At 34.6% G+C, this 14,399-nt stretch overlaps 2 long non-coding RNA genes across 2 annotated transcripts in view; one reads left to right on the top strand and one right to left on the bottom strand.

The window, feature by feature from the left end:
• Positions 1–14,399, top strand: part of LOC140700219 (uncharacterized) — a 390,592-nt gene that overhangs the window by 40,756 nt on the left and 335,437 nt on the right. The window lies entirely within an intron of this gene.
• The window catches only part of LOC140700221 (uncharacterized), a 56,041-nt gene continuing 53,927 nt past the window's right edge, over positions 12,286–14,399 (bottom strand). The window contains exon 3 of the long non-coding RNA XR_012078553.1: positions 12,286–12,340. This is a non-coding gene — a long non-coding RNA (uncharacterized lncRNA). The remainder of the gene's footprint in view (positions 12,341–14,399) is intronic.

The raw sequence follows: 14,399 nt of genomic DNA, 5'->3' as shown, positions 1-14,399 counted from the left end.
GTGTATCAAGTTAACTGCAGCCATTGAAATCTGTCTTTAAGATGATTACTAGACCTACTGTACTTTAATCTGACTAGTGTGAGTGACCCACACATCACAGATTTTGTTTCTCATCCTTTGATGCTGGTTTCAGGTTAATGGCAAAAATTTTCCTTTCTTTTTCCTATCTTTACTTTACTTGTAAATTTCCTTGTCTTTTTTTTTTTTAAATGATGCTATCTACAGTCATTCCTGCAGCACTAAGGTTACCAGAGTTCTTTTCTTTGTCTCCTAATTTCTCTGTAGGAGTATAAAAATAAACCCACCCTTAGACAAAAGCCCAATAGTCTTGACATTTACATGATTTTTAATTTTTTTCTTTTCTTCATGTCTTCAAGTAGCTGCCAATTTCTGGCTCTCCTTTCTTCACAACATCTATAGAGACACTTACTCCTCCCTCCACCCCCGACCCCCAGCCCCCTACATGTAGCATGTGGATGAGTACATTTGGTAACTGGTTCCTGGAAATGGCCTGATTCATATTCATATAAAAGAGTAAATGGATGAAATTATCAATAGTTATTGACTAACCTTCATTCTCTCCAAGTGTGGTTCCTTAGTCCATGCAGATAACCAAGCTAATCAAACCTGGGGGATTGATTTAATCACTCTGTGGGTCACTTATTGTGTTTTTTGCCCCCAGACATTCAGCAAATGTAAGAAATAAGCAATCACTTGGCTGACTATGACTCTTCTTAAACACACTTTTAATCACAATTATTTTTAATAGGCCCTCTTTTCTACTTTCAGAGTAGTTGCTGCCAATACTGTTTAAGTATTGTTGGCTTAATCCACACAATTCCTGTTAATAAAGGACCAAAGATTACAGGTGGTGTGATGAAGGGAACTGGAAAAGAAAGTCAGTGTTTCTTGTGTACCTTTTATTGTACCATGCATTATGGTATGTACTTGCTTATTTCACACCTGCTAGAATGGAAACTGTGTGGACAGGGATTTTGTTTTGCTCACTACTATGTCTTTTGTGGTTTGGACAGTGCCTGACACAAAGTAGACTCTGAATGAAAGAAGGAATGGATGAATATATCATCTCACTTAATTCTGGCAGTAGCCTTTTATGTGATGTTACCAAGTTGTTTACGTAGTTTGCTTTCATTCTCATAGCTAGTTGTAATAATTAGCAAATGGGCTTCAAATTCACATTTATATGACTCCAAGTTTATGCTTTAAAAAATATTACATTGGACTTAGTTGAAAGCTCTTTCTGTTTAGAACCATACCTTTCACATGGGAATCACAAAACACAGGAAAATGTTGAATGTGTGCAAAAAAGTGAAAAAAATAAACAAAAGAAGGGTCCCTTACATACATTTAAGTACTTTTATTCATTGGTTTTCATCAGGTTCTATCTTTCACCCTGTCTTGGCACATAACCTTATGCTTATTTTTAAATTTTCTCTTAATACAATCTACCCTATTGTCTTCTTGTGAGTCTTAGGAGTGTTGCCAAAGGGTGTGGTTTTCAGTGGCTAGATTTTCAGAAATCACTCATGTTGTTTACTTCAGCTTTCATTGTAATTAAATAATGATCTGCTTTAGACATTATCGCTTGACAAGCACTATATAAAATACTATATCTGCTTCTGATACAATGCAGAATTTAAAAATGTCCATCACTTTATTTCAGAAATGCCTAGTACACCTTGTTTCTACGTCTCAATGTAGCTTGAATAAGCTCAAAGGTATGGGTGCACGTGAATCCATTCCTCTTGGTATTTAATGTGATGAGCAGATCCTATTACTTGTTCCCCTAAAAGAAATCCTAATTGAAACTCCATTGTTAGTTTAGTTTAGTTTTTTCAATTATACAAAGGAATTTCACTTTTGAAGGAAGTGCAACAGACTTGGCAAAGCAGATCTATATCTGAGTCATAGCTTGACCAATCCAATAGCTGTGAGAACTTGGGCAAGTCATGCAATTTCCCTGAGCCTACATTGATTCGTATGTGAAATGTGGACCAAAATCCATGTGTTAACTGCCCCTTGGGTCTGTTGTGAACATTAAATGGGAGAATATATATGATGAAAGTACTTTATATGTTGTACAACATTAAACAAATATCTTTTATTACTTAGTATTATAATTAACATTTGGATTCATGGCAACTTCCTTGGTGAGCTGTTCCCAAGCTGTATGAACAGTACAGTTTCACACTTTCATTGTAATCAACTATAATTTACTCCCTTCTTTCCCTTTCTCATCTTTTCTTTGCTGCTTCCTTCTGAAAACTGACATGGAACACGTTGTAAGTAAAATATGTGTAATATGATTAATAGAACAGAAATGGAAAGAAGTTTGAGTAATGAAAAGTGAATTCTAAATAAAGAATGGGTTAATATGGATAACACTAAAACTGAGAATAAACTTTGGATTGTAGAACTTGATGTTAATAGTATAATAACTGCTTCTTTATTAGAATAATGAAGCGGCATTGATAGTTTCTAAGCAGAATTCTAATTCATCTCAGAAAAATGAATTCTATTCATGTTACTTTTTGCCTTCACACACTCAATTTATATACATTGAATACTTATAATACACTAAACACTGTGCTAGGCACTGAGCAAACAGTGGGAACAAAATGGGCATACTTTGATATCAGGTCAATTTGGGTGAGAAATACAGACATGAAAAAAATCACATACCTAGTAACTCAAACGTGTGTTCTTATAAGTGGTAATAAATAATATGAAGGAAAAGAACTGGATTGTGTAAGAGGGAATATCAGGGGCAACCTGTTTGAATTCTTTGAGAGGGTCAGAAACATGCTTTCTGAGGAACTATTTGGGTGTATTTTAAACATTTACAATTCTCTAAACATTAGTCATCTGCACTTTTGTTCACTCGTTAGCCCATTCATTCATTCATTCAGCTAATCCTTGAGGATCTTTCTCTATAGGCAAAGAAATAAAATAGTAAATAACTTTTAAAGAGCACTTATGTATCACATAAGAACTTTATGTATATAAAGTTTTTTCATCCTTGTAAAATTTCTATGAGGCAGGAAGTATCATTATACTCATTTTACAAAAAAAGAAACTGAAGAACAGTACATATTACAAATGACTTGTCTAACTTAGGCCAGTGGTTTATATGTGGCAATGAAAGGATTCTATTCTGTAGTCTGATCATACACTTTTAGGCACTAATTTATTACTTACACTGAGCTCAATGTTAAGGAAACAGAAATATGAGGACATAACAAGAATAAGACCAATGCAAGGTTATCAGTTCCAAAACATAGGTATGCAGGTGGAACTTTGGGAACACAGGAGAAAACCTACCTCCAAACAGGTGAAAGTGTATGCTTCTCAGGGAAGTATTTATTTGATTTAAGTCTTGAATTTGGGGAGAGTTATCCTAAAGCCTATTTACTATTCTAGGATGAATAAAATGATGCATTCTTTGAAATTTTGGAATCTGAAAAAGGGAGAAGGAGGGAAAAAATCAATAGGCCTAGAACTGTAAAAATAGGTGACTGCTTTGGGGAAAGCACAATATTTGAATATGGTTCTCATTAAAGGAAGAGGTTAGAATTGAGGCTGAGGGGATGCATCAGGGACAGATCACAAAGGACCTTCTGATCCAGGCTAAGGAGTTTGTGCTTTGTCTTGAATGCCATGCAGGAAGCTACTTTGAAAAGAGAACGGTTATTAAATTTGAGTTTAGAATGTTGCACCAGCAGGAGCAATGGAATGGAAGAGGTGGAGTGACCAGCTAGAAGGAGGTCGTTGCAATAACTGAATTGCAAAGTGATAAGGACCCAGAATAAGCCTGTGGAAATTAAGGGGAAGATATATATTAAAAACCTATTTAAAAGATCAATGGTAAATGATTTAGAGAACCACTGGATATGAGTTTTTAATAAGAAAGCTATAGTTTAGGTTAGTTTTCCAGATTTCTAACCAGAGAGACTGAATATATAATGATGACATTCACTGCATTGTAGAAACCAAAGCCTAGGATAGATCTTAGAGAAAAGATGATGCACTTATATCTGAAACAAGAGGTTTGAGGTCTTTATAAGCTGGAAGGTGTCACATGGTCAGTTGAATATGTGGATCTGGACCATAGGAATGGGTTCTGGGCTGGAACTATGCAGTTGTTACTAAAAACCAGGAAAATGGTGAAGGGAAATTGTATATCGTAATGAGAGAAGAAAAGTCATTCATTAAGCTTTAGGGAATACTGGCATTTAGAGAGCAGTCAAAAGAAAAAAGAGAAGGCTTCATAAAGACTGAGACTGTGACCACAGAGTAGAAAAACAGGAGATCAGTGTCCTAGAAGAGGGAAGAGAGAATTTCATAAGAAAAGGCATGACCAATAGCATAAAATGTATTTCAAGGTTAATTTAATTAAATACAGAAAGTAATTATTGAATTTACTGATACAGAGACCATCCTTCACTTACTCACTCAACTAGTACTTAATGAGAGATTACTATATGTCAAGTGCAGTGCAAGACACTGAGGGTACAATATTAGCAGAAGAGATAATTCCCTCTGTGTTTATGATGCTTGGTCTAGTGGTGAGTATTTAACAAGTAATCTCTCAAGTAACCACCCAGAATCAAGAGACATCATCCTGGATAATGGAAATTGCAAGAAGAGAGGTCCTCAGTGAAGGACATCTTTGAATTGGCTTTCAATGTGAGCTGGTCCGTAAAGTACAAAGTAATTTATAATGGTTCAATATCAGTTAAGACTTTTCTTGACTTCTTTCCTCTTTCCTATCAACTCCTCCCTCCTTCCATTCAGGCACAAAGTCAGAAAAAAAGAGGTCCTGAAGCAGGTCCTACCCAGGGGAGAGAATGCCTAATGCTAAAATCAAATTTGGAGTTTTAATTAATATATTGGGTAAGGCTTTCCAAGTATGAATAGAGACTTAAGTTTGAGACATATACTGACAGCACAGCCTCTTTTACTGAATATTAAGCAAAGAAACCATGGAATTAGCCAAGGTTTTCCTCCAAGGGCAGGGGGAAATTAACCTGAATGAATTTTAAAGTTACCTTTGCTATTATGTCAGGAGTTATGAACTATGGATGGTTACAGCAGATTGAAGAGAGATAAGAGGGAAGGACTGAAAATGAATGGAAGGTTCTTTTTCTAAATATGCTTAAAAGAAAGTAGATTGAAAGGGAGACAAACCATGGTGAGTTTTCTTTTTCTAAATATAGGAAAAAAATCTGAACATATTTATATGCTAAGGGGGAAGAGTAAAGAAATGTTGATGAAGAGAGTGATGATTCTTGTATGGATGCTAATTTTTTAAATGAAATTTACACTGAAATAGTACTTTTATTTTAATATTTACCTTATTCAAATTCACAATTGTTCCAATAAAGCTTTTATAGAAAAAAAATTTTCTGGTCCAGGATCATGTGTTACACTTAATTGTCATGTCTCTTTAGTCTCCTTTACCTGAAATAGTTCTTCAAGCTTTGTCTTTCTTGACCTTGATGTTTATGAAGAGTGTGGTTAAGTATGATCCTCATTCCTGGATCATGACTGTTAGCAGTATAATCAAGGAACTTTGTGGTTTGTTTCCTTCCTTCCTTCCTTAATTAATTTCCAAAATATTCAGGTTTATTCTTTGTCATCTGCAAGTCAAAGAATTCACCATTCCTGGTGAAATTACTCTGATTTAACAATAACTTGGAGCTTACTTAGAATCTTGGAGGACTGAATCAGTGAATAAGCTCCCTGATAATCTGCTGTATTTACTTTTACTGTATACATTTTATTCACTCCTGCTTCTCCAGCAGCTGTTAACAGTAGCTCCTGTATAGTATATGCTAAAATACATTTGGTGAATGAATGACATATGAATAGTATCAGAAACCTAAGAGATTGGGTGAATAATCGCAAGTGAAAAGTTCCACATAGAAAACAGTAATACTAGGTCACAGACCGTTTGAGTCAATCAGTTTTAAAAATCAGAAATCAGTAAGCCTGAGAAAAAGGTTGACCTTTAAGTGAACATTACTTATGTATTCATTCAGTATCCTTCTATGTGAAAGTTTACTTGGTTATTGAATTTTTATTTATTAAAAATGAGACTGATGAGTAGGTTTACCTATATTTTGCCTTTACCCCAAACTGTAAAATAGTTAGGATGAATAAGCGAGGAGAGAAGGGAAACATGCGTGTCTAGACTGCTGTCATTAAACCAGTGGTGGGACCAACAATAAAATCCAGTTTCAAAGTTTCCAGATTCAAAGATGTTATATAAGATAAATTTCTGGAACCATAAAATTCCTTAAAATGTTTTTGAAGAGAGGGCTATCAACATTCCAAAAGTACTATCTCAAAGTTTGGCCAAAGTGCTACTCGCTTAAGTAAAGGAAATGATTTGAACTCCATCACTTTAAACCTGTGTTTATTCATTCAGTTGTACTAGAGGTTTTTTTTTTGTTTTGTTTTGTTTTTGGTGATTGTTGTTTTTTTAAATGCATACAATTTAACAAAGTGAGTATTATCATGAACTATATGGATATAGAAAGCTGACATTGAAAATTATGGGCTGAATTCAACAAAGAGATCATGATTACAGCCTTTTTATTGTATAGTTTCTTCCTCTGCATTTCTAGCTTGTTAATGACATCCGTATTTATTATCATCAGCTATTTTCAAAATTTAGCCACTGATTTTAACAATAATTATTATTATATTTATAGAAACTGACGAAGTAGATGTAGTTCATTATTCACCAGGTTTACAAGTTTTCTATAAATAAAGGAAGGTGATAATTATTTTAAGAAAACTTATATTTTGCATATGAATAACAAAGCATATGAGTGGTACGTACTTCTTGAGCTTTAGGATGTGAAAAGTAGCTAATTAGGATGATCAGCTTCTGTACTTAAACAGCCTTTCAATAAAATCACCCTAATACTTCCTGTATACTCACAATGATTAAACAAAAATAGAAAATGTAAGCCACACATTCCTAACTGTCAAATTGTTTTCTGTAGCACTGCTTCCTTGGATAGAGTTTTCAGCAGAGATCTATTCTAGTATAGTGTCTCTAAAAAAGAGATATACTTCTTCCTTTTAGTCATTTGATTAGTCATTTTAAGGTGCACCTTAAAATCCCAGTCTGGATTTTGTATATGCTAAAGCTAGCTTGAAGACTATCTCAGGGTCTGCAGATTATTTAAGCTCATATGTGCTCTGGCTAACATTTTCAAGATTCCTCCTCTTTCCTCCCCTTTGTCCCAGTTTCTCTCTCTCCTACTGATACTTCCTGAAATCATCTCCCAAATAAACTACTTACACTAAAATTCTGGCTCCAGGGCCTACTTTTAAGTAAACCAACCTAAGACATAGGTATTCATAATTGGAACTTTCACGATAATACATGTAAGTCAAACAGCATTCAAATCTAAAGCCATCAATTGGAAATAATAATAATAATGATGATGATGATGATGATAAAAATTACTGCCATTTTATTTAATGCTTGTTAGGTAATTATGTGCTAATAATGAGTCTAAATATTTTTACTAATTAACGTCTCTCCCTGTGAGGTAATTGTGTTATCATACCTATTTTATAGATGAAGATACTGAGGCTTAAAAACAGTGTCACTTTATTGAGGTTCCGTAACAAGTAATTATTGGAATCAAGATTTGAATCCAATGATCTTATCACTCAGCAGAAGTTTCCCCCAAATTGCAAATTCCTTAAAAAATTAGGTCCCCTCAGAATATATGTCTTTGTAAAATGTAAGTATTATTTTTATATTTCATTTGTTTTAAAATTTAAGTGATATTGGTTTGTATTTCTGAAAGTTTCATGACAAATAGAAATAAAGGTTTTGTTTTCTTTAAAAAACAATTGAATTTTAAGCATGGAGCATAATAACCATTATAAAGAATTCTGCAGAAGGACAAATGAAACTTGAGGCATGGTAGTCTCATGAGTCAGCCACCAGCTGCACAGTTACTTTTTCTTAGAAGGCTCGAATTCAGTAGATTGAAGTTACAAAGTGGTATCATTTTTTTTGGAGAAGAATTTTATTTCTGGTTCTTTTTAAAAGTAGGAAGTTTTTATTTTCTTAAAAATGGAGCCAATGGCTCATACTAACAAAATAAGGATTAAACTCGTATTTGTGGAATAGCAAAGAACCTGGCCTTCTTAGCCATCATTTGTTTAAGATGAACCAGACAAGATTGTGTAGTCATAGGAACCCTGCTATGACAGAAACAGAAATACAGGCAAGGTTTTCAAGATTTGAAAAATACCCTAACTTCTGAAAATTCAATGGTGCTTAGTAAATATAACATCTTTGGTGCATACTAAAAAAATTAGAACACTGGCACTAACCACTTGTATTTATTTTGACAATACCATCACCAAATGGAAAAGATACTAAGTATCACTTTGAAGAGCTTAAATACTAATATTCAGCATGATTTATCCAGTTTTGCTAAAATAATAAATCTCAAATTTATATCTGGCAGTATGTTTTATAGAGACTATCTTTAACTATAATTTCGTATTTCAAATGAAACATGTTGAAAGTAGAGAAGCCAAATATTCAGCTGGTCTATTTCCTTTAGCATTCTTACCAGTGCACAAGTTTGTGTGTGTGTTTTCAAATGCATAAGCTTTTGATCATCTGTGAAATGAATTCAGAACAGACAAGCCACAGGAAATCAGATGAACTCGTTGCCTTCATTCATGGGGCTGAATGCCTGTAGACAGTGTGTGCCAATAATGCATTCAAATTAAGTTCTTACCAAGGAGGGAGGTGATTATACATGGAAAAAATAATGTATTATCATAGTACACTTCTTGGATCTAAACTTCTTGAAGGCAGGAATCATATTTTATGCTCCTTATATATCTAGGTACTCAGTGAATACTCCTCGAATGATTGATCAGTGTTTCATATTATAGAGTTGGAGGGTATGTTTCCATTTATTTTATACCTGTCATTTAATCTATGCTCCTCCATTATGGATTTTAATGTGGTATTAGTGATTTTAACTGTACCAGGCTACTTCCCCACCTCACTTCTTTTACTATTTGTCATCCTTTCAAGTCCTATCATAATAGAGGATAGAGATTGTAGTATGTCTGTATTGTAAGAGCTTTTTGTGAATACCATCATGCTCCTGGAATTGTGGGATTATGGCTTTGGATAGCTCTAAAATCAGCTCAAGGAAGGACATTTGATGAGCCTTATAAGCTATACATCCTTTCTCTAACTGTAATTGCAACATACAGATTCTTGTTTGTTTCAGTAACTCTCCACCCTCATCACAATAAGCATTAACAGGAGAGATGGGAGGAGCAAGTTACCAATGTGCCCTTCATCCTCAGTCCTAGAAATACTCATCTTTTTATGTAGTTCTCCAATTCTTATGCATAAAATACTTTTTTCATGAGCATTGCTAAAGGTCCAAGTGTTGTGCGTCTGTCTTCAACATCTTAACACCAAAACCTTTGTTTCAGTTTTCCCTCAAAAGCAGAGCAATTAGTCTAGACAAATAACAATCTTTGTAAACCCTATATGTCAAGTTTAGGGGAAACTTGATGGCGATTATTTTAAGATAATAGATAAAATAATCACAGGTGATTGCTGTGTGATCAATATAATAAATAAGAAGATTCAGAATGACAGAGAATTGAAATGATGCTGGGTGTGGCTGAAAAGGAAATGAGTAATACAAACGAGAGCCAATTTAAAAAGCCTTGCCAGTTAAGAATCTAGAATTGCTGTTCTGATTCCTGTTGTCATCCCTCCAAAAGCCTTATTTATTTTCTATAACACTTCTTTTAACCACCGAAACCTGACCCCCAAACATTTAATTAAGTGGTCAGCCTATGAGGTAGCCATTTTATTTGGAATGTGTAAGGTAATTTTTTTTATTTTTTTAGGGGAGGAGGTAATTAAGTTTATTTACTTATTTTTTAAGTGGAGGTACTGGGGATTGAACCCAGGACCTTCTGCATGTTAGGCAGGCATTCTACAGAGCTATCCCCTCCCCTGTGTAAGGTAAATATTAATAGCCTTCAGTACTTCATGATGTGGTCCTCCCATTCTAGTACACACTTCAAAACCCCTTCTCCTTTCCTTCTAGCATTTGCAGTCTGTACCCAGTGTGGGCATTTTATTAAGTGGGTTTTTAATGAATGTACTTGCTTTGGTAACAAAAAGAAATTAGTTTGCCTCTTTTCTGACCTTGCATCATAGTTCTGCAGAGCTGATTTGAGGTGTTACTCTCTAGCTGAGTTCAGAGGAACAAAGAGTAAGACAAGAATCTGGTGTAACGCCTGCTCTCAATGATGACGAAAGCCTGGATGGAAAAGTAGCATGCTGATATCCAGGCTTTTACGGAAGCTAGTGGTGAATTGCTTTGAGAGGACAAAGTCTTGCTTGGAGCCATCTGTTTCCAGAGATCCTTTCCTTGTTCTTTAGCTTGTCAGGTTTACCGAGGCCAGCCAGGGTTCAGGAGGCAGGAGAAGCCTATTTGTAATGCTCAGGCAATCTTCAGTCACAGGTGAAAAATCATGCAAGGAACAGGAAATACATAAAACATGTTCAATCAAATTATTTAGAAATATTTGTTAGTTCATTTGGTCCTTCATTCGTTCATTTGTTCATTCATTCATGTTCAATTTAATGGAAAAAGGAAAAAACAAGAAAAGAAACCACAGCTCAACTACATTAAAGCTTCTATAGGAGCCACAGTCTTCCTTTTCCTCAAAATTGAAATGCCTCATATTACACATCATTTGAGCCATGGAAATAAAGGTAGCTGTTCATTTATTTTAGTTCCTGACCCTTCCCAACTTGGTTTAGAAGAAGAAACTACCTTTGTCCCCTTTGAACTAAAAGCAGGCAGGCAGAATTCAGACATGGGATAACTTCTGCAAAAGAACTGATTAAATCTCTCTTTCTTCCTGAGATGAAAAGGATCTTTAAAAAAACAAACTGAGGTTTTATATCTGTAGGTATTCAATTCTCCCTGCGCATTTGCTTTAGTTCAATGTAGCATTTGTGTGGTTTATTACAACATCTTTCATGTAGCAGATCTAAAACTCTCTTTGTGAGGTTGAAGATAATGGCATCGTGTGCTATAGGTTTTACAGATCCCGTTTTCAAGCTGGCAAGCAGCCCTTTGCAGAGAGAAGCCGCTGTGCCGATGTGAAACGTTTCTTTTTCTGGCTGCAGTTTTATTCTCCATTCACTTTAGGAATGGCTTCTCACAAATAAAATGTTTCACAGCTATTTTTCCCTCTCTGTCAGGCCTAAAACAGAAGTTGCCAAATTTAAGGGTAAATAAAACCACCTGGAGTCTTTGCTAAAATGTTGACTCCTGAGATCCTCAGCTGAGGCACTGATTTGTAGACTTGGGGGTGGGACCCAGGACCCTAATTTATAAATGGGAAACACTGGCCTAAATTAATTCTGGAACAAAGCAAACATGAGGATATTAAACAGCTTTCTTTGCAAGGTATTTTCTAGGTTTGATTGGTGAATTTTCATTTACTCCAAATTGTTGTAAACAAAACAGTAAATTATTTTAAAAAATGAAAAAGATTTAAAACGAAGTACAATTACCTTGCTTTCCAATGGGAGCTAGGAGTACTATGTACAAACATGTGATTTAAAAAAAAGCAAATTAATCCATTGGTCTGATTACAAAGCAGTACAGAGATTTCATGAAACCTGATTATATGTCATGAAATCCAATTCTTAAGTGTCTTGATAGAAACAAACCTATAGATGTAGTGTAGAATAACTTAATAAGTAAGACTCTGTCATATGTTCCAACTTGTTGGCTGTCAAGTGAGCATACACTACATGCAGAGATGGCAAAATGCCTACCATTCTAGTGTAAACTCTGATATGCCCTCCACTGAGAAACCTCACACAGGCTCACATACCTTTCTCTTTTTATTCAGCTCATGGGTTGTTGAAGGGGGAAGATGATAGTGGGCTCTTTTTAAGAACACCTGGACACCAGGCACACCTGGTGACCGGGTGAAACCAAGGCATGGAAAGGAGACTAGCTAAAGCATCCGAAATATTCTGGTGGACTTCACAGGGATGCTCACAAACCTGATTGACAGCTGCCAGTAGCATTGCCAGCTCTGAGGAATTGGCAGCCTGTCTCCAACACCTGGAGAAATGATAGCTGTATACCTATTATTGTTCTATGTTACACAAGTCGACACCTAGAGAAGTTAATTTGGATTTACATAGCTTACCTGGTTCCTAGTGTTGAAGTCCTCAGGAATTTCAACCTCATAGAATCTAATATTGCTTAAAAAAAAAAGAGCTCTTTATCTTTCAATCAGTTATAACTGCAGGGTAGAAATTAGCACAGTGAGGTGATTAAGAATAGGCTGTGTGTCTAGAATGCCTAGATTAATAGACTGGCTCCACCGGTTTCTACCTGTGAACCACTGAGTTTATTAATGCAGTATTCTGTGCAACTTTGTTATGTATACAGTGGAGATAGGATACATCATATCTATGATGTGAAGTACTCAAGAATTCTTAGGAGGGTTAAATTAGTTAACATGCATGAAGCACTTATCATAGTGCCTGGCAAAGAACAGGGGGTCAATAAATGTTAACTTTTCAATTTTATTTTGTTATTGCTATTGGTAGAGAAAATAGGTAGAGCAGTGTCATTCTTTACAAATGCTTTTAGACTATATTGAAGTACACTTTACATATACTAAGATGTACACATTTTAAATATACAGTTCAGTAATTTTTGGTACATGTAATACACCTGTGTAATCAGCATTCCAATTAATATGTAGAGTATTTTCATTATCCTAGAAAACTCTGTAATGTGCTTTGCAATCTTTCACCCCCCATCCATACCCCAAGAAACAATTTGACTTCTAAAACCCCAGCTTTATTTTGTCTGTTTTAGAACTTCATATAAATAGAATCATACAGAATGTACTTTCTTGTGTCTGGCTTTTTTCACTCAACATGATGTTTGAAATTCATCTTTGTTGTACATATCATCCTTGTGTGTGTCAGCAATTTGTTCCTTCCTATTGCTAAGTATTCCATTTTCTGATGATGCTAAAGTTTGTCCAGTCACATGTTGATGAACCTATAGATTGGATCATATAAATCATTCATTTTTTTGCTACTAGGAATAAAACTGCTCAAACATTCTTGTACGTATCTTTTTATAAATATGTATTTTCATTTATTTTGGGATACTGCCTAGAAATGGGATTGCTGGGACATAGGGTATGTGTATGTTTACATTTATAAGAATATGCAAACTATTTTCTAAAGAGGCTGTTCCATTTTATGCTCCTCCCAGCAGTGTCTGAGAGATCCATTCATTCCACATCCTCAATGCTTGGGATTATTATTTTTAATTTTAGCCATTCTAGTTGGTGTGAAGTGATATCTTATTATGATTTTAATTTGCAGTTTGCAGTTTCCTAAAAACCAATGATGTTCAGTGTGCTTCTTACGTATGCTTTGGAATTCCTGTATCTTCCTTTTTAAAGGTTCTGTTCAAGTCTGGCTTTTTTTTTTTTTGGTTTGTATTTTTATTACTGAGTTGAAGGAGTTCCTTAACTAATCTGATTGTATAAAGCAAATTATTATCTCAGCCTTTTTATTGTCTTAATGATGTCTTTTTAGGAATACAAGTTTAATTTTAATAGAGTATAATTTGTTATTTTTTTCTTTTATGGTTGTAGCTTTTTCTGTCCTAAGAAATCTTTACCCGCCCCAGTAATGTAAAGATATTCTCCTATGTTTTCTTGTAGAAATTTTAGTATTAGCTTTATATTTAGGTCAGTGGTACATCGGAAATTAATTTTTATGTATGATGGAAGATGAGTTTTATATTTGTTTTTTCTATGTATTTCAATGTTTCCAGCATAATTTACTAAAGAAATTATCATTCTCCCATTATATTACCTTGCTTCTTTCTAGAAAAGATCAGTTGACCATATAAATGTTTGTTTTGGGACTCTATTCTTTCATTTATCTATTTGTCTCTCTTTACACTGCTACCATGTTATGTTGACAAATATAACTTTACAGTATACTCTGAAATGAGGTAGCATAGGTGTTCCAAATTTGTTACTCTTTTTCAGAAAATTTTGGAATTTTTTGAAAATGAGGACCAATTTGAGTGCTTTACATCTTCCCAGTCATTATACAATCAGCTTATTGATTTCTCTATTAAAAAAAAATGCCTGCTGGAATTTAATTGGTATTGCATTCTGCCTATACACCCATTTAAGGAAAATTGACATCTTAACAGCACTGAATCTTCCAATCCATGAACATAGTCCATTTATTTTGGTCTTTTTGAAATTCTCCTGTTTTA

Source organism: Vicugna pacos, chromosome 12 (assembly GCF_048564905.1).
Source record: "Vicugna pacos chromosome 12, VicPac4, whole genome shotgun sequence".
NCBI lineage: Eukaryota > Metazoa > Chordata > Mammalia > Artiodactyla > Camelidae > Vicugna > Vicugna pacos.
This window is presented reverse-complemented; position numbering and strand designations above follow the sequence as displayed.